Below are 27,272 nucleotides of genomic sequence, written 5' to 3' on the forward strand. Positions count from 1 at the left end.
GAAAAAATGTCTTTGTAATATCCAGCTACTCAGTAGACAGTGAGAATTACTATCATGTCAGGGAAAGGCAGAGGAAGGAATGTTAGCAGGTTCAGGGCAGGTTTAAAAGAGGCAGTCCTGCCCGGAAATTGAAGAGGGACTTTTTCAAGTCCAGAATGGCAGGAGAAGAAACAGCTTCAGCCAAAAGAAATTTAAATTTTCTCAGTGGAAGGGAGTGGACAATGGAGTGCCTCAGGGATCTGTATTGGGACCCTTACTGTTCAATATATTTATAAATGATCTGGAAAGAAATACGACGAGTGAGATAATCAAATTTGCAGATGACACAAAATTGTTCAGAGTAGTTAAATCACAAGCAGATTGTGATAAATTGCAGGAAGACCTTGTGAGACTGGAAAATTGGGCATCCAAATGGCAAATGAAATTTAATGTGGATAAGTGCAAGGTGATGCATATAGGGAAAAATAACCCATGCTATAATTACACAAAGTTGGGTTCCATATTAGGTGCTGCAACCCAAGAAAGAGATCTAGGTGTCATAGTGGATAACACATTGAAATCGTCAGTGCAGTGTGCTGCGGTAGTCAAAAAAGCAAACAGAATGTTGGGAATTATTAGAAAAGGAATGGTAAATAGAACGGAAAATGTCATAATGCCTCTGTATCGCTCCATGGTGAGACCGCACCTTGAATACTGTGTACAATTCTGGTCGCCGCATCTCAAAAAAGATATAATTGCGATGGAGAAGGTACAGAGAAGGGCTACCAAAATGATAAGGGGAATGGAACAACTCCCCTATGAGGAAAGACTAAAGAGGTTAGGACTTTTCAGCTTGGAGAAGAGACGACTGAGGGGGGATATGATAGAGGTGTTTAAAATCATGAGAGGTCTAGAACGGGTAGATGTGAATCGGTTATTTACTCTTTCGGATAGTAGAAAGACTAGGGGGCACTCCATGAAGTTAGCATGGGGCACATTTAAAACTAATCGGAGAAAGTTCTTTTTTACTCAACGCACAATTAAACTCTGGAATTTGTTACCAGAGGATGTGGTTAGTGCAGTTAGTATAGCTGTGTTTAAAAAAGGATTGGATAAGTTCTTGGAGGAGAAGTCCATTACCTGCTATTAAGTTCACTTAAGGGCGGATTTTCATACTCTGCGAATAGGCCTACTTTTGTTTGTGCTCCAGGCGCAAACAAAAGTACGCTGGATTTTAGTAGATACACGCGGAGCCGCGCATATCTGCTAAAAACCTGGATCGGCGCGCGCAAGGCTATCGATTTTGTATAGCCGGCCCGCGCCGAGCTGCGCAGCCTACCCCCGTTCCCTCCGAGGCCACTCCGAAATCGGAGCAGCCTCAGAGGGAACTTCCTTTTGCCCTCCCCTCACCTTCCCCTCCCTTCCCCTCCCTTCCCCTACCTAACCCACCCACCCGGCCCTGTCTAAGCCCCCACCTTACCTTTGTCGGGGGATTTACGCCTCCCGGAGGGAGGCGTAAATCCCCGCGCGCCAGCGGGCCTCTTGCGCGCCGGGCCGCGACCTGGGGGCGGGTACGGAGGGCGCGGCCACGCCCCCGGACCGCCCCGGGCCATAGTCACGCCCCCGTACCCGCCCCAAAAACGCTGCCGACACGCCCCGAAAACGCCGCGACGACTGGGACCGCCCCCGACACGCCCCCGACACGCCCCCCTCGGAGAACCCCGGGACTTACACGAGTCCCGGGGCTCTGCGCGCGCCGGTAGGCCTATGTAAAATAGGCGCACCGGCGCGCAGGGCCCTGCTCGCGTAAATCCGGGCGAATTTACGCGAGCAGGGCTCTTAAAATCCGCCCCTTAGAGAATAGCCACTGCCATTAGCAATGGTTACATGGAATAGACTTAGTTTTTGGGTACTTGCCAGGTTCTTATGGCCTGGATTGGCCACTGTTGGAAACAGGATGCTGGGCTTGATGGACCCTTGGTCTGACCCAGTATGGCATTTTCTTATGTTCTTAGGATGTGCCATTGCTGCCTGTTCCTCTCCCTGTTGGTTTGGAGGAGAGAGAAAAGAAGAGCCATCCAAGGCAGACAGTAGCAGAGCAGCAGGAATAGCAGAAGAGCAATACCAAAACCAGGAGTGTGCTCTTCTTTAGTTACTTCTGTGAAGGTACCTTATACCACCTCAGGGGTCTTGTTGCTACTATTCTGGCTCCTACCTACCATGCCCCTTATACCACTTTAAGGGTCTTGCTGCCACATGCCTACCTGCCATGCCCCAGATGTTCCTGTAGGATTCTTGCTGCTACCACTCTGCCAGCTGCCATGCCTGAGATTAACCACCTTAGGGAGTCTTTCTGCTACTAATAGAGATGTGAATTGTGTGATCGATCGTCTTAACGATCAATTTTGGCTGGGGGGGGGGAATCTTATCGTCGCGGTTTTGTTTTTTAAAATATTGTGTAAATCGTAAATCGGGGGAGGGCGGGAAAACCGGCACACTAAAACATCCCTAAAACCCACCCCGACCCTTTAAAATAAATCCCCCACCCTCCCGAACCCCCCCAAAATGCCTTAAATTACCTGGGGTCCAGAGGGAGGGTCCCGGTGTGATCTTTTACTCTCGGGCCTCCGCTGCGTTGTAGAAATGGTGCCGGCGCTACCTTTGCCCTGTCATATGACAGCAGGGCAAAGGTAGCGCCGGCGCCATTTTGTTTTTTGTCCCCCGACATCAGGAGCATAGGAGATCACTCCCGGACCCCCGCTGGACCCCCAGGGACCTTTGGCCAGCTTGGGGGGGCCTCCTGACCCCCACAAGACTTGCCAAAAGTCCAGCGGGGGTCCGGGAACGACCTCCTAAACTCGAATCATTTTGCCGTACAGCAAAATGGCGCCGGCCATACGTGTATGGCCGGCTACCTTTGCCCTGTCATATGACAGGGCAAAGGTAGCGCCGGCGCCATTTCTACAACGCACCGCAGGCCCGAGAGTAAAAGATCACACCGGGACCCCCGCTCTGGACCCCAGGTAATTTAAGGCATTTTGGGGGGGTTCGGGAGGGTGGGGTTTTATTTTAAAGGGTCGGGGTGGGTTTTAGGGATGTTTTAGTGTGCCGGTTTTTCCGCCCTCCCCCTTCCCCTGATTTACGATTTTTGACGATAAATCGGGGGAATTCCTATTGTATCGCACTTCTAACGATTTTTGACGATTTAAAATATATCGGACGATATTTTAAATCGTCAAAAAACGATTCACATCCCTAGCTACTAATCTGCCTGCCCACCTGCTATACCTCTTACAGAACCTTAAGGATTTTGCTGCTATTGCTCTACCTAACTGCCATGCCCCTTATACTGTCTTAGGGTTCTTGCAGCTACTGATTTGCCTCCGTGTCATTCTCCTTATACCACCTTAGGGTTCTTGCTGCTACTGATCTGCTTACTTGCCATGCCCCTTATAACACCTTAGCAGTCTTGCTGCTACTGATCTTCCTACCTGCCATGCTCCTTATCTACAAACTTGGGTATCTTGCTGCCATATGCCTGCCTGTCATTCTCCTTATACCACTTAGGGTTATTGCTGCTACTAATCTGCCTACCTATCTTGACCTTTATATACCAATTTAGGGGTCTTGCTGCTACTGCTCTATCCACTTGCCATGCAGCCCCCACTATATCACATTAAGGATTTTTCTGTTACCACTCTGCTAACCTTCCTTGCCCCAAATATACCACCTTGGGGTCATTATATTAATATGCCTCCCTTCCATGCCTAATACTGTATGTACCAGAATGGGAGTTTTGGTGCCTCTGTATTCTTTGCTGCTGTTATTGGTTACACAGGGGTGTTTGTTTTTGTCCACAGAAAAAAATATGAAAAAAGAAAATAATAATATAAGTTCACTCCCCCTCCACCTGTTTTATGGTTCTTCATTTTGTTATACTCCTTTACAATTCCATCCTGGTTCTCCCACCCTGTTTCTTTGTTGGTTATACTAAGGTGTTGTGTACCCAGAAAAAAAATTTGAAAAAAACATACAAGTTTCTCTTCCCCTCCACTTCTTTTATTGTTCTTCATTTTGTTCTACCCCCTCAAGAATCCAAGCTTGGTGCTCCCACCCTGTTTGTTTATTGATTAACTGGGGTGTTTTGTCCACAAAAGCCTTCAGTCAGAAGAAATACAGGTAGAACAGAAAATATCCAGAAGAGAGACCATTTACATATTCTGAATGTGTCAAAAGTTTCAGAAGGAAGAGATAACTAATGTAACACCAGAAAATCAACAAGGGGAAGAGACTGTGTCCAGCTACAGAATATGGGAAAACCTTTCTTAATAAAGCAAACTTCACCAATTATGAGGAAAGTCACAATGAGGCAAGACCATTGTCATGTTCTGATGTGACTAAAGTAACAATCGGGAAACAAATTTCACAAGAAACCCAAAATTCTACCCAGCAGCAAGATTAAGTTCAAGGAGGAAAAGAAGCAAAAGCTTATGTCACAAAAATGACACTGACAACAGATCATTCTCTTGTACTATATCTGACATGTGATAAATGTTTCCACAGGAAGACAGACATTTCCAATGCCACTCTGTCTTGCTGCTATACCCCTTATCCTTCACCTTAGGGGTCTTTTTTCAACTCATCATTGCTGCCATACCCAGTACTTTGGACCTTGAGGATCCTACTTTCACTGTGCCTTACTGTCATACTCCAGACTCTATACCTTGGGGTAGTCTTGCCTCTCTTGGGGGCTGCTTTGCACCTCACAGAGTACTTTGGTGTTTTCATGCTATTCTTTGTGCTGCTTTGCCCCTTTATCAATGCCTTACAATTTTTTCAGCCATCTTTTCTGCTTTGTTCCTCCTTCATGGTGCCTTACTATGTTGATTCTACTCTTGGTAATTCTTTTCCATGTTGCCTTTGAGAGTTTATGCCACTATTGTTGTTAGTGCTCTCTTATGAAGCCTTGAGGTGCTCTGACCCTCTTTGCTCCTCTTTTCTCCTCTGCCAATGCCTTGCAGAGCCCCTGCCACTACTGGTAGCCCTTTGCCCCTTCACCAGCCAAAGGCTTTTCATGCCATTTTTGGTGTCACTTTGCCTTAGTCTACATATCTTGGATTCTTTCCCCCTTCTGATAATGTCTTCTCACAAATTTTATTAGAAACGATGAAAAAAACCCAATCCTGGAGCCCAAGATATGCTGCAGTACTTCTTCCACTGACTTTAATAGCAAACAATTGAACAAATAAAACAAATATTTATTTTAGTTATAAAACTAATGAAACAAATTTAGGTGCCCAAAAATGAATGTAACCCCTGGATGGGATGGATCCTTTTTTTGGCACCCAGGGGCACATAGAAAGAAATAGAGACAGGCCCTTTTTTAAACAACCACTTCAATGTCTCTATGAAACTCCTTTCCCCTCACCAGATAGCTGTAATCTGAATCCAAAGAGTTCACTGAATGGGGATGAACAATAGCTCTTATACCCTGCTTCTTTGCAATTAAGCCTTATCTCTGTTCTTAGTTCACCGCACTAATAATTAAGCATAGAAACATAGAAATGATGGCAGAAAAGGTCCAAAAGAACCATCCAGTCTGCCCAGCAAGCTTATGGTAGTATCTGCTGCGCCAGGCAGGTTATCCCCGTGCTTATCAGTTTCCCAGACCGTAAAATTCAGGGCCCTCATTGATTGCTGTTTGAATCCAATTTTCCTTAACCCCTTGCTGTAGAAGCAGAGAGCAATATTGGAGTTGCATCAGAAGTATCAGGCTTATTAAAGGGTAGTAAAAGCCGAATCAGCAAATTTCTCTATGCTTATTTGTTCCCCAGACTGTAAAAGTTGGGGCCCTGGTTGGATGCTGTCTGAATCTAATTCCTCCTTTTCAGTCTCTGCATCCAAATAACACAGAGGAGAAGAATGGTGGTTTCCAACGTATTTACTGATAGTTGATTAGATGATGAGATGCTATTTACAATTAAATTCTCTTCTTAGTTGAAGTAAAGAAATAATAAGATAGCAAGGAGATTTAATAACTTGTGACTCCAATTCTTCATCAAAATCTCTATTTTCAACTGGAAACCTTAGATTTACACACTAAATTCCTTTTGTTCTCCAGTTTCTTTCTCCAATATCTTAGCAGTCCAATCCTTCTTGAACTCCTAATTTAATTATTAAATCTTCCCACTGCAAGTGGTTAGAATGTATACCAATATTTAATCAGAACTTAGTTCCCAGATTTAATCTCTTCCAAGAGATCCTTTAGACACCCTTTAACTCCTCAGACAGCACCAAAACAGTACTTCACTGTCTTTCTTGATTCTGTAAACTCCTTAGGCATTTCCTGGTGGGCACTTCTTACTCCCTCATGTAAGATTTCTCTTTATAGCAACAAAATTCTTGTTATTTTTGTATTGTATCTTCCTTGTTTCTCCTGTAGTGCACTTTACTGGGATCCCTCACTTTAGATGGAATTTCTAGCACCTCTGTATCTTTCTGGATGAAAGACTTCCCTCTTCCAAAGGTTTGGTAAACTGACCACCAGGTACCAAGAGTCATCAGCACCAAGTGGACAAAAATATTAGTTGAACTAAAAAAGGAGAAAAAATCAAGCAAGAAGCAGGAAGGGTGGAATAAAACTTCTGTGCCTCCAAACAGAGGAGATCGTTCAAAAGACAGATAATGCAAAAATATTTTTCTTCTGAGTCATGTAGGGATGTGAATTGTTTATCTGATGATTGAAAATATTGTCCGATATAACTATAACTAGTCTCTTATTATTACAAGTTCTTGGAAGTCCAAACACATCATATTTTCAATATCGTCGGATATCGGGGGCTCCCTGATAGCGATAGGAAACCCCACGATTAATTTAGTGGGTTTTCTTATCGTTATTTGGGGAGGGAGGGGGCGGGAAGAAAGGACACAACCTAAAAACACAACCTGACCCTTTAAAATGAGTTTGTTAGAATCCCCCACCCTCCGGACCCCCCCTCCAAAAACCTTTTAAATACCTGGTGGTCCAGCGGGGGTCCCGGGAGCATTCTTCCATACTCGGGCTGTCGGCTGCCACTAATCAAAATGGTGCCAATGGCCCTTTGCTCTTACCATGTGACAGGGGCTATCAGAGCCAACCAATGGTACCTGTCACATGGTAGGTTTTTTTTAAAGATGGTGCCAGCCGTCCATTGCTCCTACCATGTGACAGGGACCGGCCAATGGCACGGATACCCTGTCACATGCTAAGGGCAAAGGGCCATCGGCACCATTTTGTTTACTGGCAGCCGACAGCCCGAGCGCAGGAGAATGCTCCCGAGACCCCTGCTGGACCACCAGGTATTTAAAAAATTTTTTGGGGGGGGTCCGGAGGGTGGGGGGATACTAACAAACTCATTTTAAAGAGTCGGCTGTATTTTTTGGTTATCGGCTCGGGCGCAGCCGATAAAAAAAACCCGATTGGACTGCAAGATAAAAATTTCACGATGTGAATCCGAACCGGAATCCGAACCGATACCAGTTCTGATTCACATCTCTAGTGTCATGTCACTGTCGGGTCTATATTCTGAAGGACATATAGTGCACTGCAGGTCTTCTTTACCCCAAATCCAGTCCAGAATACAGAGACGCTCCAATCCACTGCAGCCAGGGGGGATTTGTTCTCATAGGGAATTCTCACAAATTGTCTTAAAAGAGTCCAAAGCAATACTGAAAAGGCTGGATAATCAAGTCACTGGAAGGCTGACTCTTACAAAGAGCCTCTTCCTTACTCCTGTCCTATAAATTAGAAAAAATGAAAGCAGGAGACAGAGAGCAGCCTGCTTCTTTGAAAGGGTAACTAACAATCCACGGGGTGACACTGTGCTGTGGGATGATAAACAGCCGGAGCACACCACTTGCATGTTCCCACAGGGAGGAGCGAAACCCAAACCTCCCTCTCTTATTTGTGCACAGAACCTCCCCAGTCAATTGGTACACTCCTTTCATAAGGGGAAACCAAAGGTCCCTTCCATGAACGAAAGAACCAAACCAAATATTTTTTTCTCTGCACATCCCTAATCGATACTTACTGACGCTTTCATTCTGCCATTCCCATTCAACAATTTATACAAGTTTCGTACCTTGGTGCTGACTGTTTCATATATCAGTTGTACGTTCGGAATGAAAAGGTACAATGGAGGATGTGTATTGAATTTAGGCAGCGGAATTCAGTCTGAGTAGGCAAAGAATAAGTGCTTAGAGAATTAAGACTTTGGTAAGTTGTTTATTTGTATATTCCTGCACATATCAAACCCGTCATCCAGTTATATAACAGATCTTATTCCTTGTTACTACTATAACTAGTCTCTTATTATTACAAGTTCTTGGAAGTCCAAACACATCAGGACATCAAAGTCTTACTCCTTACTCAAATTACTTCACCCATCTGTATATTTTCATCTGTACAGTGACTGTATGCAGCTTCTAAGTGCTGAAGGAAATTACTTTGGGTGTTAATGAGTAAGAACACCTACCATTACAGTAAAAATTTGGCCATGTCTCCTCTAGAGTGAAAAGGAGATATTTATTTTCACATGTCCATGATTGCATTATTATTATTTTTTTTTGTGAAAATGTACAGTCAGCTAAACCTTCACTTATGCTGGTATGTGATCATGTTAGTCATTTATTTTATTTGGCACAGAAATGTGTATATTGGCTCACAAGTCAAAGGACCACAGTAAAATCATGACATGCACACATACTGCAGGCATTTTTCCCACTATAAATCTATCCCAAATGGCAGTGTATTACAGCGATGTGAGATTTCATTAATGCCGACTTGGAATAGGCTGGCACTCTTGTTGTGCAACAAAACAAAATGATTCCTACACTTTCAAATAGAAGCTGGGAAGCTAATTTAGATGTAAATGTCATATGCATTAGATCTCAATCACCTGATCTGGTACCTGGGTCTCCCTGCAGGCAGTTGGAAAATGCATGCCACTTGCAAACCTGCCAAATCCTTCTCTATTAGGAGGGAGACTCCCTCTTATTTGGCCAGAATCATGGCCACTTTTTCCCTTACACCAGTGAATTTCAATGGGCGATACAGATATCAGTCTCATTGCTGTCAAATGTTGGCAAGCAGGCACTTGCATGTATTTTAATCCACTGGCAACCTAGAATGACCTTACTGCTCCATGACTCAAGTCTTTGCTTAGGATAAAAGGCCTACAACACAATAGATTTTTTTAAAGAATATTTTTAGTGCATGCACCAAAGTCAATGATGCCTGAAGACATTTCCATTTTCTTTCTATTTTACAGTTTAGGATTTGTATTGGATATATATTTTTTTGCATTAACTATTATTTTATGATGAATATCTGGTTGCTTTCTGTTGTTGCTTTTCGCAGGCATTGCATCCTAACCTGTTCAATCATATGTAGATGATTTTTATTTTATTTTCACCAAAAAAAAAATTGAAATGCCTCACTCTTTATTTTTACTGCAGTTCCTGCTTTGTTAATAAGTTTACCTGACATGAAGAAGCTGTGTGGTTTTCCCTGCCTCCTCTCCCCCAGATCTAGGCGGCCACAGGTGATCTAATTTAAAACCAAAGGATTTCCATATGTAAGGAGCCCTTGGTTTCCTTACCAAAAGGAGTGAACCAAAAATTCTGGGGTGGTACAGAGAGATTAGTTACCTAAGGATTTGGGGTTTGCTCTCACCTATGGGAGAAGCAGATGGTATGTTCACAACCTTTAGAAAACCCCTGCCACCATCTTAGAGAGTGGATTTTAGGTTGGATTTTTTTAGTTGGATTTCCTGAGTTAACCTTCTGAAGGGCAGCATGTCCTATGCTGCTCCTAGTTTATTATTAGAGATGCTTCGTTTGTAGGTTTCGGGTCAGGCTTCGGTCGGCTTCTTCGTTCAAAGATTTCGTTTTTCTACGTGTCATTTTTTTTTCCGACAAACTGCGTTAGTGCGCACTAACGGAATGTAATGCGCACTATCTTGGTGTTAGTGCGCACTATCCCGATGTTAGTGCACACTAACAAAAAGCGCAACTTAAAAATTAAAACGTATCAATTTATGAGGAGTTCGTTAGCTAGAGGTATGGTTCTGGGTTCCCACTGGTTCGCTCCACCTTGAAGACAGCCAATGGGAATGTAGAACCATTACTTTAACTTATCCAGACTTAGTGCACACTAACGTGAGTTAGTGCACACTATGGCATAATGCGTGCACACTAACTAAAAGTTAGTGTGCACTAATTTGCCCATGCTCCGTGGTGTCCCCAGGGGCCATTTTGCTTCAACATGCACACTAACAAAGCTACAGACACTCCACAAGTGCAGCAGTGACAGTGACAGCACTACGTAAAGCACAAGCAGGAGCAGCACATCTAGTTTCTCTCTGTTACGACTATCCAATCCGGGAAGTGGATCCTTGGGCCGGCCGGCCAGGAAGGACGACCGGGAGGCAGAACACACACTGGGCTGACGAGCTTCACCTGGAAACCCGTGATTCCTCCAGAGGAGCTGTAGGAACCCGGGTCGCTAGGGCTTAGGCGTCTTCACCCTGGAAGTCCGAGGTCCCCCCAGGAGGAGCCCGTAGGGACCCGGACCGCTGGGACTTAGGCGAAGTACTGATGAACCCAGGAAGAGTGTGAACCGGAGTCAGGACTGGCTGCAAACAGGCAAAGTGAAGTCACGAAGCTGAGTCAGGACTGGAGGCTGGCAGCGGAGACGGAGTCACGGACCGGAGTCGAGGCGGGCGGCAGTCAAGCAGGGTCGGAGTCACAGGCAGAAATCAGGGCAGGTGGCAAACTGGCAAAGTACCGAGCTGGAATCAAGGCAGGCGGCAAACAGGAACCAACGATTAAGCAAGCAGAATACAAGGCAGGCAGGCAGGAATCAGGAACCGACAGGAGGCAACTAGCACTTCAGAAAGTGACCTCGTTGCTAGGCAAAGATAGAATCCCCGGGCTCGGTTTAAATCCCCCTTACTGGCGTCTGACGTCATCAGGAGGCGGATTCTGACATCCGGGGCTGCACCAATAAAACGGCGGTCCTCGCGCGTGCGCGTGGCACTCCAAGGGGGCGGAGTCTTCGGCGGCGTCTCCCTCGTGGAGACGCCGCTGCCATGCGGCTTGGGAGGCCCAGGAACCGGCGGTTTTCAGCCGCTGCCATGCGGCTCGAGAGGCTCGGGGACCGACGAATCGCAGCGCCTCAGAAGGAGGTAAGGGCCCGGTCACTGCCCCAGTGACCGGAATCGCAACAGTACCCCCCCTTTTACGCCCCCTCCTAAGAGGACCAGGTTTTCCAGGATTGTCCAGGTGATATTGGGTCAGCAGAGACTTGTCAAGAATATTCCGTGCCGGTTCCCACGAATCTTCCTCCGGACCACAACCCTCCCAGGCAAGTAAGTACTCCCAGCGCCGACTATGGAAGCGCACATCCTTCACCTCATGTATCTGGTACACCGGATCTGCAGGTGTTGAAGCGGGTACCTCATCTTGAGTGATGCGATGGAAACGGGAGTACACTACAGGTTTTAAGAGGGACACATGAAACACATTGTGGATGCGTAGGGTTGAAGGCAGCCGAAGCCGATATGAAACCAGGCCTATCCGTTCTGCCACAGGAAATGGTCCACAAAACTTGGGAGCTAGCTTGCGGGACCATCCTGGAAAATGAAGGTTCTTGGTGCTTAACCAAACCTTGGACCCAGGCAACAATTCAGGGCCTGGACGTCGATGACGATTGGTAGTGTCCTGTGCTTTTCGAGCAGCAGTAACGAGTCGTTGTTGAAGTAGTTTCCAGAGTTGATGAAGTTGCGCGGCCATAGTTTGAGCCGCTGGTGAAGGAACTTCAACCGGAACTGGAACAGGAGACCGAAGATGTCATCCAAAGACAGTTTGGAACGGAGATTGCCCTGTAACTGAATGGATGTGATTATTGTAGGCAAACTCGGCCCATGGGAGTAAGGAAACCCAATTATCCCTACGTTCTGAAATGAAGCTCCGAAGGAAAGTCTTGAGAGAGCGATTCATCCGTTCAGTCTGTCCATTGCTCTGTGGGTGAAACGCGGTGGACAAATTCAACTGTACTCCGAATTTCTTGCACAGAGCGCGCCAGAAGCGGGCCGTAAACTGTGGTCCTCGATCGGAGACAATGCTCTGCGGAAGACCATGGGCTCGAAAGATGTGCTGAGTAAATAAGGATGCTAGTTCTGGTGCAGATGGCAGTTTAGGCAGCGGAACTAAATGCACCATCTTAGAGAACCGATCCACGGTGACCCATATTACCGTGTTGCCATCAGATGGGGGCAAATCCACTACAAAATCTGTGGCAATATGGGTCCAAGGTTCTGTGGGTATGGGCAGAGGATGAAAAAGACCCCAAGGCCGTCCAGTTAGCGGTTTCTGTCTGGCACAAGTCGGACATGCCGCCACATATTCTCGCACATCCTGCCGAACTCGTGGCCACCAATAGTATCGGTTCAAAAGAGTTAATGTTCTCTCCTGACCGGCGTGACCTCCCGTAAGGGAGTCGTGGGCCCATTCTAACACCCTTCTACGATCCCGTCGAGAAACGACCACCCTTCCTTGCGTGGATACACTGGTGCCAGCAAGGAGAACTCGGGCCGGATCGATAATGTACTGTGGGGGGTCATCTTTTTCTTCGAAAATGGTGTTACGTGATAAGGCATCAGCCCGGACATTCTTAGCGGCAGGCCGGTACTTCAGAATAAAATCAAATCGGCTGAAGAAAAGAGACCACCTAGCTTGCCGAGGATTAAGGCGCTGGGCCTGTGCTAGGAACTCGAGATTCTTATGGTCAGTGTATACGGTGACCTGATGCTGGGCTCCCTCCAGCCATTGTCTCCACTCCTCGAAAGCTAATTTAATGGCCAGTAGTTCCTTATCGCCAATTCCGTAGTTGCTTTCTGCAGGAATAAACTTTTTGGAGAAGTATGAGCATGGTAATAGCTTCCCCGTGCTGGAGTATTGAGACAGAACCGCCCCTACAGCCACACTAGAAGCGTCCACCTCAACTATGAATGGACGCAAAGGATCAGGATGGCGTAAACATGTCCTCGTCAGGAACGCCTCCTTTAGGTCTTGAAACGCTTGACATGCTTCGGGAGGCCAGAGTCGAGTATCTGCCCCTTTTCTAGTTAGGGCCGTCAATGGTGCTACTAAACGTGAGTATCCAGGGATGAAATGTCTGTAGAAGTTCGCGAACCCTAAAAAGCGCTGCAAGGCTTTTAATCCGATAGGTTGTGTCCATTTCTGGATTGCTGACACTTTCTCGGGGTCCATGTTGAACCCGGTAGCGGAAATAACATATCCCAAGAATGGTACCGAATCCTGTTCGAATAAACATTTCTCTAGCTTCGCATATAGGTGTTGCTCTCGGAGAATCTGGAGTACTTGTCGTACCTGGCGTCGATGAGACTTCAAGTCCTGCGAGAAAATAAGGACATCGTCCAGATACACAATAACACAAGAATACAATAGTTCACGAAGAATCTCATTCATGAGATACTGGAATACCGCTGGGGCGTTACATAACCCAAATGGCATGACCAGGTACTCATAATGCCCGTCCCGGGTATTGAATGCAGTTTTCCATTCATCCCCGGGACGGATCCGGACCAGATTGTAAGCCCCCCGCAAATCCAGTTTAGTGAATACTCGAGCTCCCTGAAGTTTGTCAAGCAGTTCAGGAATTAATGGTAGCGGATAGCGGTTCTTCTTAGTAATGGTATTCAAACCCCTATAGTCAATGCATGGTCTGAGGGAACCATCCTTTTTAGCCACAAAAATGAACCCCGCTCCTGCAGATGATTTAGATGGTCGGATGAACCCTTTAGCGAGATTCTCACGGATATACTCTGTCATGGCTTTAGTCTCAGGTTGAGAGAGAGGATAGACCCTACCTCGTGGAGGCGTGGTTCCAGGAAGTAAGTCTATAGCACAGTCAAAGGGGCGATGTTCGGGTAGAATCTCCGCTTTTTCTTTAGAAAAGACGTCTGCGAAGTCCGCGTAGGGAGCTGGGAGTGGAACTCCAATATGAGCCAATGGAATAGGTGGAACCGGTGTGGCCCTGATGCAGGACTGGAGACAATGTGAACTCCACCGAGTAATCTGAATATCATCCCAGCAAATCGTTGGTGAATGTAACTGCAACCAAGGTAAACCGAGGACAATCGGGTGCACAGAGCGCTCCAGGACCAAAAATGAGATTGTCTCTTCATGTAATAACCCGGTTTGAAGTATCAGTGGTTTCGTGATAACAGAGATACTCCCGGGCAACGGAGTTCCTTGGATGGAAGTAACCCGTAATGGTGGAACACGAGGTTGCGTGGATAACTGAAGTTGCTGAACTAAGGTCTGGGTGATGAAGTTCCCTCCAGCTCCGGAGTCAATGAGAGCTTGAGTTTCGAAGGAACCTCCGGAAAACCTTAAAGTTACAGGAACTGTACATTGAGGAGCAGCGTTGAAACAGCCCAGAAGACACTCCTCTGCTTCTTCTAGACTCGAGTGTTTTCCGGCCTTACTTTACATTGCGACAGGAAATGACCCTTTCCGCCACAATACAAACAAAGGCCCAGAGACCGGCGACGACGTCTCTCCTCCTCCGTCAAAGAAGTTTTACCCAATTGCATGGGTTCCTCGGGAGAGGCCTCAGCGGACGCCCCCGTGGATCGAGGCATGGACACGAGCGGCCTCGAGAAAACGGGAGCCAAAGGCACCATACGTCGGGGAGGACGTACCTCCTTGGCCCTCTGCTGAAGACGTTGGTCTATGCGTCCAGTGAGCTCGATGAGAGCGTTAAGGTCTTCGGGGATGTCTCGGGCTGCCAAGACATCTTTGATTCGTCCCTCTAAACCCTCAAGGAAAATCCCGCGCAGGGCGTCATCACGCCAGCCTACTTCCAGCGCCAGCGTGCGAAATTCCAGCGCATATTCAGCCAAAGTGCGGGGTCCCTGGCGGAGCTGTAGTAATTCAGAGGTTGCAGAAGTCTGACGAGCGGGTTCATCAAACGCTGCTTTGAAATTAGCCACGAAGTGATCCAAATTGGAGAGAGTTGTGTCATTTTTCTCCCACATTGGAGATGCCCAATTCAATGCCTTACCGTCTAGTAAGGAGAAGATGTATGCCACCTTAACCGAATCGGTAGGGAACTGGTTCGGGAGTAAAGCGAATCTCACAAAACACTGGTTTAGGAACCCACGACACGCTTTAGAGTCTCCTGCGTACCGAGAGGGAGCGGGAAGCTGCGTGGGTGTCTGCAATGTGACGACCGGAGCAGCCACAGGTACCGGTGCTGGAGCCTGTGGTTCAGTATCCATGCGAGTTGCCATGCGTTCCACAGTGGCAACCAAGGAGTCCAATACTTGCTGCTGTTGCACCAGCCGTTGGGCGAGCCCCGGAATGGCCTGGAGACCAGCGAGGTCTACCGGATCCATGGCCTAGCAAACTGTTACGACTATCCAATCCGGGAAGTGGATCCTTGGGCCGGCCGGCCAGGAAGGACGACCGGGAGGCAGAACACACACTGGGCTGACGAGCTTCACCTGGAAACCCGTGATTCCTCCAGAGGAGCTGTAGGAACCCGGGTCGCTAGGGCTTAGGCGTCTTCACCCTGGAAGTCCGAGGTCCCCCCAGGAGGAGCCCGTAGGGACCTGGACCGCTGGGACTTAGGCGAAGTACTGATGAACCCAGGAAGAGTGTGAACCGGAGTCAGGACTGGCTGCAAACAGGCAAAGTGAAGTCACGAAGCTGAGTCAGGACTGGAGGCTGGCAGCGGAGACGGAGTCACGGACCGGAGTCGAGGCGGGCGGCAGTCAAGCAGGGTCGGAGTCACAGGCAGAAATCAGGGCAGGTGGCAAACTGGCAAAGTACCGAGCTGGAATCAAGGCAGGCGGCAAACAGGAACCAACGATTAAGCAAGCAGAATACAAGGCAGGCAGGCAGGAATCAGGAACCGACAGGAGGCAACTAGCACTTCAGAAAGTGACCTCGTTGCTAGGCAAAGATAGAATCCCCGGGCTCGGTTTAAATCCCCCTTACTGGCGTCTGACGTCATCAGGAGGCGGATTCTGACATCCGGGGCTGCACCAATAAAACGGCGGTCCTCGCGCGTGCGCGTGGCACTCCAAGGGGGCGGAGTCTTCGGCGGCGTCTCCCTCGTGGAGACGCCGCTGCCATGCGGCTTGGGAGGCCCAGGAACCGGCGGTTTTCAGCCGCTGCCATGCGGCTCGAGAGGCTCGGGGACCGGCGAATCGCAGCACCTCAGAAGGAGGTAAGGGCCCGGTCACTGCCCCAGTGACCGGAATCGCAACATCTCTCTACGTAGTACACAGTTACACACAGACTGTGCTCAAATTCTAGCACTGTAAGTATATAAGGTTTTGTTTTAATTTTTCTACAGTATTATATAGTTATACTTTACTAGCTACTTAATTAGTTTAGTTATATAGTTAGTTATAGTTAATGCATTTTTTTTCAGTAAAGTAGCATAAAATAATATAAAAATAATATTAAATAAAGTTACATTAGGGGAAATTAAAAGTTTAACCCACAAAGTACTTCATTTTATTTTATGCTAGTTTAGTGAAAAAAAAAGTTTAACACAGAGATTGTCAGTGTCACCAGTGAAGGGGGGGGGGGGGGGAATGGTGAAGGGTGAGACAGCTCCCTCCCTGCATTACTAGTATGAGGCTGGCTTCTGAACAGACAGCTTTCCTTCACAGATGGGGGGGGGGGGGGAGCTGCCTGGCCCCTCACTCCTCCCCTCCCCCATGTACCAGCCAGTGAATGGTGTGTGAGTGAGGGGGGGGGGGGGGAGATGGGAGAATGGTGAAGGGGGATACAGCTACCTCCCTGCATTAGTGTGTGAGCTTCTGAACAAACAGCTGTCTTAAAGCACATACTTTTTTTTCATCTTCTTTTTTATTTTCTCATGGTAGGATGGAACATGAAAGGAATGACAGGGAGAGGGAGTCCGACTCCTCCCCACTGTCCTCCTCCAAGGTGGCAGCTGCCAAAAAAAACAGGTCCAGGAAGCCCCTTTTATCCAGGCAGACATTGACCTCCAGGCTCGGCTCATCCTCCTGGATGAGAGGAACCTATACACCTCCCCAGGCAGCAGGCCTAACCTGGAAAGGGAGTCTGATGCCTGGGCCTCTCTCCAGGAGGAGTTTTGCCAGTGGGCCTCCTACCCTCATGAGGTTGAAGACCTCAAGAAGAAAGGTGAGAGATAATAATGTTGGTCATATTATTAATTATTATGTATATTTTGTAATTGAAAATTGAATAGAGTATGATAGTAGTACTAGTTACAGTAGCTAGTAGCATAGAGTGAGTTATATAATTATAAAGTAATAACTACTATAACTAATAGTTATAATTTTAAATAAATATATTTTAAAAGAACAGAAATACTAGTAGCTAGCTAGCTACTAGTGTACCACCCTTACCCTATACTATTCTATTACTTACTAATAACTAGACTACACAGGAAAGAAATTATCTGTGGTATATTATTGATATTTATATTTATCGTTTTGAAATGGTGGTATTTGGGATTTTGAATGCCACATTGAAATATAAATTAAATAGTTTTTTGTTATTACTAACTTTTCTATGTTGCATAAAAAATAATCTATTAGGTCAAGGCAAAACTTGGGCATGTTGTAATAAATAATCAATGTTATTCTTTTTCCTGTATATTCCTCTAATTCTCAGGTTGCCATTTGTGACTGCACCAGGGTAGGTGGCTCGATGATATCCGCAGAACCTTGTCCCGTCCTTTGCCTGGTAGGTTGTTTTCAGAATACTACACAAGTACACAAATATTATTCAATTAATTGTAATGGAATTTGTGTTTAATTATGTTTGTTTACTATAGCAGTGAATGAATCCTTGTGTCTGATCTCATTCTTGTTTTTAAAATGTTAACTGTTGTTCTCTGAATTTTGATCTGTCTTGTACAGAACCACACCCTGGTAGGGATGAGGTGGGGCTTCCTGGGCCCAGCAGGAGGCAGAGCTGCCACCAGAGGATGACGGAGGCATCAGCGACAGCTAGTGGTCTAGGTAATAATATATCTGCGCCAGTAGTATATCTGAGGCTGAAAAACAAAATCTTTTTTTTATATCAGTCAGTTATAGTGGCTGGGGATGTGTGTATTTATTTATTTGTATATGTTATAAATGACACTGAGTGACTACGAGAGTAAACTAAGGAATGGAAGGAGAAAGAGAAGAAGAGATTTGTTTGTAGTATACCTCCTACCATCATATTCTGTCTAACCTGAGAGTGACTCCATTATTTCTCTTTCCAATCCTTCAAATTGGGGTAGATTTTTAAAAATTACGCGATCGCGTACTTTTGTTCGCACACCAGGCACGAACAAAAGTACGCTGGATTTTATAAGATACGCGTGTAGCCACGAATATCTTATAAAATCCGGGGTCGGCGCGCGCAAGGGGGTGCACATTTGTGCAACCTGCGCGCGCCGAGCCCAGCGTGCGCTGCCTGTTCCCTCCGAAGCCGCTCCGATTTCGGAGCGGCCTCGGAGGGAACTTTCCTTCACCCTCCCCCCACCTTCCCCTCCCTTCCCCTACCTAACCCCCCCCCTTGGCCCTATCTAAACCCCCCTTACCTTTGTTGGCAGATTTACGCCTGCTAAAAGCAGATGTAAATCTGCGCATGCCAGCGAGCTGCTGGCACACCGTCACCTGACCCGGGGGCTGGTCTGGAGGCCTTGACCATGCCCTCGGGCCGGTGCCATGCCCCCGGCCCGCCCCCGAAACGCTGGGGCCCGCCCCCAAAATGCCATGTCGTTTCGGGAACGCCCCCGACACGCCCCCTCCCCGCCCCCTCCCCGCCCCTTTTACAAAGCCCCGGGACTTACGCACGTCCTGGGGCTCTGCGCGCACCGGCGGCCTATGCAAAATAGGCACGCCAGTGCGCGAGGGCCCTGCGCGCTTAAATCCGGAAGGATTTACGCGCGCAGGGCTTTTAAAATCCGCCCCATTATGTACTATCTCTAATCTATGTAGATTGATTTGATATCCCTCCGCTCTCCCCCTCCCTCCTTCTCCCCTGTGATGGACTCCTCATTTTCCTATAACCCTCAAGGTTAATAAACTAAGGGGTAGATTATTTTATAAACTTGCTCGCAAGCGTCCAGTATTTGCTTATTTATTTGCCATATATGACTATGTATATAATGTATGTATTGTTCTATGTCTCATGTTGAATTTATTTTTTTTAATTTCTTTACAGGAGAAGAGGAACAACCGGCGGCAGCAGCTTGGCCCAGCATCAGCACCAGCACCAGTACTGCCGTACTTCCTCCAGGATCTCCTCCTAGCTGTAAATGCTGTGCACAGTTTTCCAAGCTGGAGGAGATCCTGCAGGAAGTACGGCAGTTCAAGGCGAAATATGATGCCAACTTCATGATGTTACAGCAGAAGGTCAGACGTATGAAGGAGAGTGTCAGAAATGTGGAGAGGAGGTTGTCAGCCCTGGAAGAGGCCCCTCAGGAGTAGAGGGAAATGGCTTCTCCTCCTCACGAGATGCCTCATGAGGAGGAGATGCCAGTTCTCTCTGCTCCAGAGCAGGCTCCTCTGGGGTTGGCACCCTCCTCTCCACATGATGATGAGTCTGACTCTGCTGCAACATCATGAAGTCAAGGCAACATATTTCGCCTTGGCCTGGGCTCCTCCACTCATTTTTTTTTAATAGAAAATAAAAAAATATATTTTTTATTTTAGTTAAATTGGTAAAAATAAACTATATATTTGTTGTTGAAAATGTTTGTTTGTTCTTTTTTTTATATATTATTTATGAGTTATTTAACTAATAATAATTAATTATTCCAAAATTAAATAGTATGGTACTACTAAATTACAGAGAGCAGACATGTACGGATGTACGTCGTATTATAATCCAACAAATTTCAGTGTTTTTGTACTAGTATGGCACTCAGTCAGTCATACATTTCCATAAAACATTCAGTCTGGTTGAATTAGCATAAGTTGTATACTTGTGAGCAGTAGCATCAACGTCAAGGCTTCAACAATGGCTACTGACCATTCACACATCTTTCAACCTGGCCAATGCAATATTGTGCAGTGTGCAGCAATCAAGCTACTGCAACGACTCACACTTCGATGCCAAAAATTGCTGCATGACCAAGACAGCCATTTGAAGCAGAAAATGTAATGCTTGTGATACTAAAGTAGGAGTAAGAAGAAAGCAGAATCATGGGGAAAAAATCCTTCAGAAATGTACAACTGCTGGGTGCTCAGTTTTCTTTTTGTATTATGATTTAAGGTCTTTTGTTTGTTCCACATGATTCTGCTTTCTTAGTCCTAGTACTAGTAGTTAGTTAGTTACTGTAGTCTGTTAGTACTTTACTATTAGTAGTATTGCAATGAACAACAATATTGGGACTGGCAGAATTACAGGTATTAATACATTCTCTGCTGTAAATGGGCTCCTAGGACACATGGAAAATTTGGGTATCAAAGTGTTTCTATTCTGCAATCTGCTTACATTACCAGTACACACACACTTGAGGATGTGTATATTTTTTCTTTAATCAATGTATTGTTACTAGGGATGTGAATCGTGTCCTCGATCGTCTTAACGATCGATTTCGGCTGCGAGGGAGAGGGAATCGTATTGTTGCCGTTTGGGGGGGTAAAATATCGTGAAAAATCGTGAAAAATCTAAAAATCGCAAAACCGGCACATTAAAACCCCCTAAAACCCACCCCCGACCCTTTAAATTAAATCCCCCACCCTCCCGAACCCCCCCCAAATGAGTTAAATAACCTGCGGGTCCAGCGGCGGTCCGGAACGGCAGCGGTCCGGAACGGGCTCCTGCTCCTGAATCTTGTTGTCTTCAGCCGGCGCCATTTTCCAAAATGGCGCCGAAAAATGGCGGCGGCCATAGACGAACACGATTGGACGGTAGGAGGTCCTTCCGGACCCCCGCTGGACTTTTGGCAAGTCTCGTGGGGGTCAGGAGGCCCCCCACAAGCTGGCCAAAAGTTCCTGGAGGTCCAGCGGGGGTCAGGGAGCGATTTCCCGCCGCGAATCGTTTTCGTACGGAAAATGGCGCCGGCAGGAGATCGACTGCAGGAGGTCGTTCAGCGAGGGTTCTGGCGCCTCGCTGAACGACCTCCTGCAGTCGATCTCCTGCCGGCGCCATTTTCCGTACGAAAATGATTCGCGGCGGGAAATCGCTCCCTGACCCCCGCTGGACCTCCAGGAACTTTTGGCCAGCTTGTGGGGGGCCTCCTGACCCCCACGAGACTTGCCAAAAGTCCAGCGGGGGTCCGGAAGGACCTCCTGCCGTCCAATCGTGTTCGTCTATGGCCGCCGCCATTTTTCGGCGCCATTTTGGAAAATGGCGCCGGCTGAAGACAACAAGATTCAGGAGCAGGAGCCCGTTCCGGACCGCTGCCGTTCCGGACCGCCGCTGGACCCGCAGGTTATTTAACTCATTTGGGGGGGGTTCGGGAGGGTGGGGGATTTAATTTAAAGGGTCGGGGGTGGGTTTTAGGGGGTTTTAGTGTGCCGGCTCACGATTCTAACGATTTATAACGATAAATCGTTAGAATCTCTATTGTATTGTGTTCCATAACGGTTTAAGACGATATTAAAATTATCGGACGATAATTTTAATCGTCCTAAAACGATTCACATCCCTAATTGTTACAGTAGTGGGATATAACAGGCATAGCTAACTACTACTAGTTGTAGCTAATATCACATTAGTAGCCACTAGCTAGCAACTTCTCTGTGCACTGTAAGTGCAATTTAATATTGCATTGGCCTGAAATTCTTTCATACTTCATCCACACAATCATGCCATCGGAGATGGACGCTGAGGCAGAGGAACCCAGCGAGGACTTGCCTGCCTCGGAGGTGGATACTGGGGGAAAGGAGTCTAGGAGTGAGAAGCCTGTGTGTGTGTGGGTGCCATGTCTGTTGGAGAGAGAGAGCCTGGGAGTGAGAAGACTGTGTGTGTGGGTGGGTGCCATGCCTGTTGGAGAGAGAGCCTGGGAGTGAGAAGCTTGTGTCAGGGATGCAGCAGGATGGAGTGTTCATGTCTTGTGACTCCCAGACTGGCTTCTCCTGGGGGCCACAAGAGGCAGCAGTGGCAGTGTAGTGGTAACGGCACTGCCGAGCACCCCAGCGAGCGATGCAGGGAGCACAGCTGCATAGAGCCAAGCCTCTCTTCCAGCCCTTGACCTTGGATCTCGGGCCTCGACAAGAGGCTCACTCCTCCCAGACACAGGGAAAGTCCAGATACCCAAGCAGTGGAAAATTCATTTTGATGAAAACCAATTGCTCTACTAAGTTTGGAGACAAATGAAAATGGTGTGGACTCACTATGTTCCCTGTCATTGAAAATATTCTTTCACTTTGCACACTGGTTGGCGGGTAGGAAAGAAAGTGCCGTGCTACTATTGCAAGATCAGGCCTTATTGAATCTTTCTGTGCCAAATATCTCAAGGGATCTGAGTCCATGCTCTGAATTGGCTCAGACAGAAAACTCTTAACATGCATTTCCGAAACATTCTCTTGCAGGTAGGACACTGCAGTAGTCACTCTTCTACCAACAGCTGATGCGATTGCTTGTGACATGGCAGCCAGTTCATTAAACTTGGAATGACTAATAATTTGATGTGTCATGGAAGGGGTAGGGGAGCAGCTGATACTAGTACTTGAGCAGGATGGAGTTGGAGACTGAGAGGATGATCCTAATTCTTTTTCATCATTACCAGTGGCACAGACCCTGTTTGACATTATGTTTTCAACCATTGTAATCAACTTTTTTTCCCAGTGTATAAGAGCATTGCACTTGAGAGCAATACTGCCTTTCACACATGGGTCACACATTGTGGCTAACATATAGCAATCCCTTTGCATGAGAGGTTTCAATCTTTTTTGAACTTGCTCTTTTAAGCATTTAACAAGCAGTAACACTTCCTTAGAGAAATCTGGCTGATGCAGAAATTCCTCTAATACCTCCTCCAGATAGTTTATTACAGGGATGACACCACCCAACGTGGCCGTAGCTGAACTGAATGTATCAGTATATACTTTGAAAGGCTTGAGGACATGCTCCATCTGTGCAATGTTTGTCCAGTCCTGACATCCAAGAGAATTTTCCAATCCAATTGCAGTTGCCATTGCCAAATCATGAAGAGGTGTCTGCTGTTCAGACAACCTCTCCAACATAAGATAGGTGGAATTCCATCTGGTAGGCACATCCTGAAGAAGGTTGTACAAAGGTGCGCCAACTGCTATTTGCCTCTTTCTGAGTTGCTTCCCACTTTTCACACTGCTGTTGAAATGCGGTTGAAATGCAGTTGAAATGCCCAGCTATTTTGCGACAGTAATTCAAAAAATGACTTTAACCCAAAAATTAGTTGAAATTTGATTCTTTTTTTGTGATTGCCGAACAATGACGAATTAGACAATGTCATTGACATTTTCTAATTCGTGAAAAACAAATGCACATCACTATTTACTATGTGTTTCTGGGTTAGGCTTCTGAAGTCTCTCTAAAAGGAGACTTGAGACAAGAAAGGAGACAGAGCACCTATATAGGTTTTTTTTCCCCTCCCTTGTTTTTGGTAACTGTTTTAGTTACCAGGGGAGGAAGTTATTTTCCCCGCCCTTTCTGCCTCTTGTTTGGTTAGTTTTGTGAGTAATATTTTGCCTTTTTGTGTTACTGAGTACCCCACGGCTGGTTTGAGAAGAGGTGCCTTTCCTTTTGGAAAGGACTGGGAGAAGAAGAGTTGCCATCATGGAAAAATGGACTCATCCCCATTTCCAAGAAGAAGAAGATGAGGTATGGTGTAAGAATTCTATACGAACCCAAGGAGAATCATTAGAGCGTGTGATAAGGTGCCCATCAGGTGCCACAGAGTGAAGAATAGTGAGGACTATAGAAATGAGGTTAGAAATGGGACATTTTCTGATTTTGGAAGAAATACACTTATTCCTTCCATTCCCATGGGAGGATCTGGAGATTAAAATATAAAATGAGAAGGAAGGCGTCAACTCACTACAAGAATTGGCTGAAGTATTTGGAAAGGTGATTGCTGGAGAAAGTATGTTCACAAATTTATTTAATTTTATTTTGTGAAGGTTAATTGGACAATTTTTTCAGTTTGGGTTGTAACAAACCATTCATTTACATTTACAACCTATCAGTAAAACTGAGTTGGAACCTTCACAATTTCCAGCATGGTTATTGCTGCTGCCTAAATGAAGAGATTATCAGCGACGTTTACAAGGTGTGGAAAGAGTGTCTGGGCATAGACAATGCAAAAGAGCCTTGGAGCTCAGCTTCCCATCATAGGGGATCCTGGACTCTCAGGGAGGTGTGCAAAGTGGAGAACTGTGCAAGTAAGATCCAAGGCTTGAGATGTGAGCTTTTGGGTTCAATATCAGAGATTTTCTACCTGGGGCTAATATATTTTAGTGAAAATCACATCATTAGACCATGTAGCTACAATATAATTGATTAATTGAAATATACAATTTTATTTTGTTGAGTTATTTTTTTACAGGTTTAATCCTCCCAGTTTGACTATGGATCTAAAGGTTTCATGTCCCCTAGCTAGGTTGGGGCACAGGGTCTTCATGCCTTATATTGTACAGGTTCCCATTCTCAGTCAAAAGACCAAGGAGGGGCTATCCTCAGCTCTTGACTCAGGCCTTACATTTCATCCTAGCTAAAAGGAAAAAGCCAAGAATTAGGGATGTGCAGACAAAAAGTTTTCGTTGATAAGTTGATAAGTTGAAGTTGAGGGTCGATTTCGTTCAATATGGACATATGGAGAATTCCATAAGTTGAGGGTCTGTCCTTACGTTCACCGGTTCCCTAAATAAAAATTTAAACCCCTCACCCTCCTTAATCCCCCCCCAAGACTTACCAAAACTCCCTGGTGGTCCAGCGGGGAGTTAGGAAGCCATCCCTGCACTCGTCTGCAATTTCCTCATGGCGCCGATAGCCTGTGTCACAGGGGCTGCTGTGCCATTGGTCAGCCCCTGTCACATGGTCACCGGCGCCATCTTGTACTCCTACCACGTGACAGGTAGGTCATGTGGCAGGAGGTCGCTCCGGGACCCCCGTTGTACCCAACCGGAACTTTTGGCCAGCTTGGGGGGCCTCCTGACCCCCCCAAGCTGGCCAAAAGTTCCGGTTGGGTCCAACGGGGGTCCGGGAGCGGAGGCGCGGAGGAGCACGTGACGTCCGCGTCACTCCGACGTGACGCCGACGTCACGTGCTCCTCGCAAAGGAATACAGGGATGGCTTCCTGACTCCCCGCTGGACCACCAGGGAGTTTTAGTAAGTCTTGGGGGGGTCAGGAGGGTGGGGGGTTTAAGTGTTTATTTAGGTTCAACGGATTCAACATAGCCATGTTGAATACGTTGGAACTCGCGATGCATTTCTCCTCAAACGTTTTTTTTCTCTTTTAAAAATATAAGTTGCGTTTTACATATGCGTTCAAAACGAATGCACACCCCTACCAAGAATTCTGAATCCGATACGAACTGAGTTAATTTTTGGTTCAGGACAAAAAATGCAAATCTTTTTTTTAGCTCATTCGGGGCCAGATTCATTAAGGCTTTTCTCACATTTTGTGTGTATGGGAAAAAATCTTACATGGTAATTTTGAAACAGCTATGCAGGTGCACACGTATGCGCGCACGCCGGCTCACATCCAGAGACGCGTCCATTTTATAACATATGCGCGTATATGCATGCATGTTATAAAATAAGTTGAATGTATGTACACGCGCGCACAATTTTATAAGGACATGCGCATGTGTGCGCAAATCCCGCATCTACCATGTGAGTCAGGGAAATCTTACAAGGGATGCGCGCTGACACCGTACCCTGTTTTCCGAGATTGTTTCCAGTTTGCCCAGTTTAGGGATAGGACTTGCAAACTCCCCTAATTTTATAGCCACTTTTCCCCTCTGTTATCCCCAGTGCTTAAAGCCCTGCTGCCTGGCATACATTTTTTTATTTTGCTACTTGCATGTCCTCCATAACAGAAGTAAATTTAGATGGCACGGGACTCCGGCATACGCCTGTGTGTGTAAATATTTGCACGCACATTTTTTTGGCCAGGCCCTGACATGCCCACGCCCCGCCCAGACACGCATATTCTCTGCCCCTTTTTTAGAAACGTGCGTCTATAGATGGCTTATAAAATCTGCTTATAAAATAGCCACTGCTATTACTAGCAACAGTAGCATGGAATAGACTTAGTTTATGGGTACTTGCCAGGATCTTATGGCCCGGATTGGCCACTGTTGAAAACAGGATGCTGGGCTTGATGGACCCTTGGTCTGACCCAGTATGGCATGTTCTTATGCTTGGCGTATGCTAGCCTAACTTGTGTGCCTATCTCCCTCTGTAGGAGCACTCAGGGCTTTTAAAATCTAGCTGTTAGTGAATTAGATCCTTGGTTTGGTCCCATTAAAGTCTACGGGGGAAGCAAAGCCAGACAAAGCAGAACTAGTTGGGAATGGCACAAGAAAGGGGCAGGACCAATCATGTTTTAGCACTTTTTCAATCCGTATCTCTCAGCTGGCAGCTGCAAGGATTGACTTCATCATTATTTTAGGTGAAAGTAAACTGAGAGTACTTTGAGCAGCCAGTGACCATTTTGTTCTCAATCATTCCTCAGAGAAAGGAAGCAGAGATTTTGAAGCTACCTGCTTCAAAGTTTCAGAGTTAAAGAAGACGTTAGAAAAAGATTTAGATTTAGAGGAAAAATCAAGCTGTGCTCCAACAGTCACTGTCACTGTGTCAAGCTGTGCTTATCTCTTTGTCAGAGGGTTACAATATAACTGTATTATTATCAGCAGGATAAGATTGCACTTCTGCATCAGGCAGGTAAGAAATACAAAGACTGATTTTTCTCTTGCAGAGTGTGCAGAGTAGCCAGTGACTGACTGTGACTGGGGGCAGCTTGCTTTCTCTGTGTAGGAGAGTCAGTGACACTGTGGCACTGTTCCAGTTCTCATGCATGTTTCTTGCTCTAAGTTCTTGGTATATACAAAGTGAGCCAGCATGTCTTGGAGTCTTCTTTCCACCATATCCCTCTCTCTCTTTACCTTGTGCTGTTCATGCCACCATTGGTGCCCCCTGTCTGTCTTTTTGTGTCTTGAGGTATTAATTCTGCTGTTTGGACCCCCTTTTGGTGCTTTTGCCTACTTCTGCTAGTATTGTTGCTGCTTTGC

This window comes from Rhinatrema bivittatum, chromosome 4 (genome assembly GCF_901001135.1).
Source record: "Rhinatrema bivittatum chromosome 4, aRhiBiv1.1, whole genome shotgun sequence".
NCBI lineage: Eukaryota > Metazoa > Chordata > Amphibia > Gymnophiona > Rhinatrematidae > Rhinatrema > Rhinatrema bivittatum.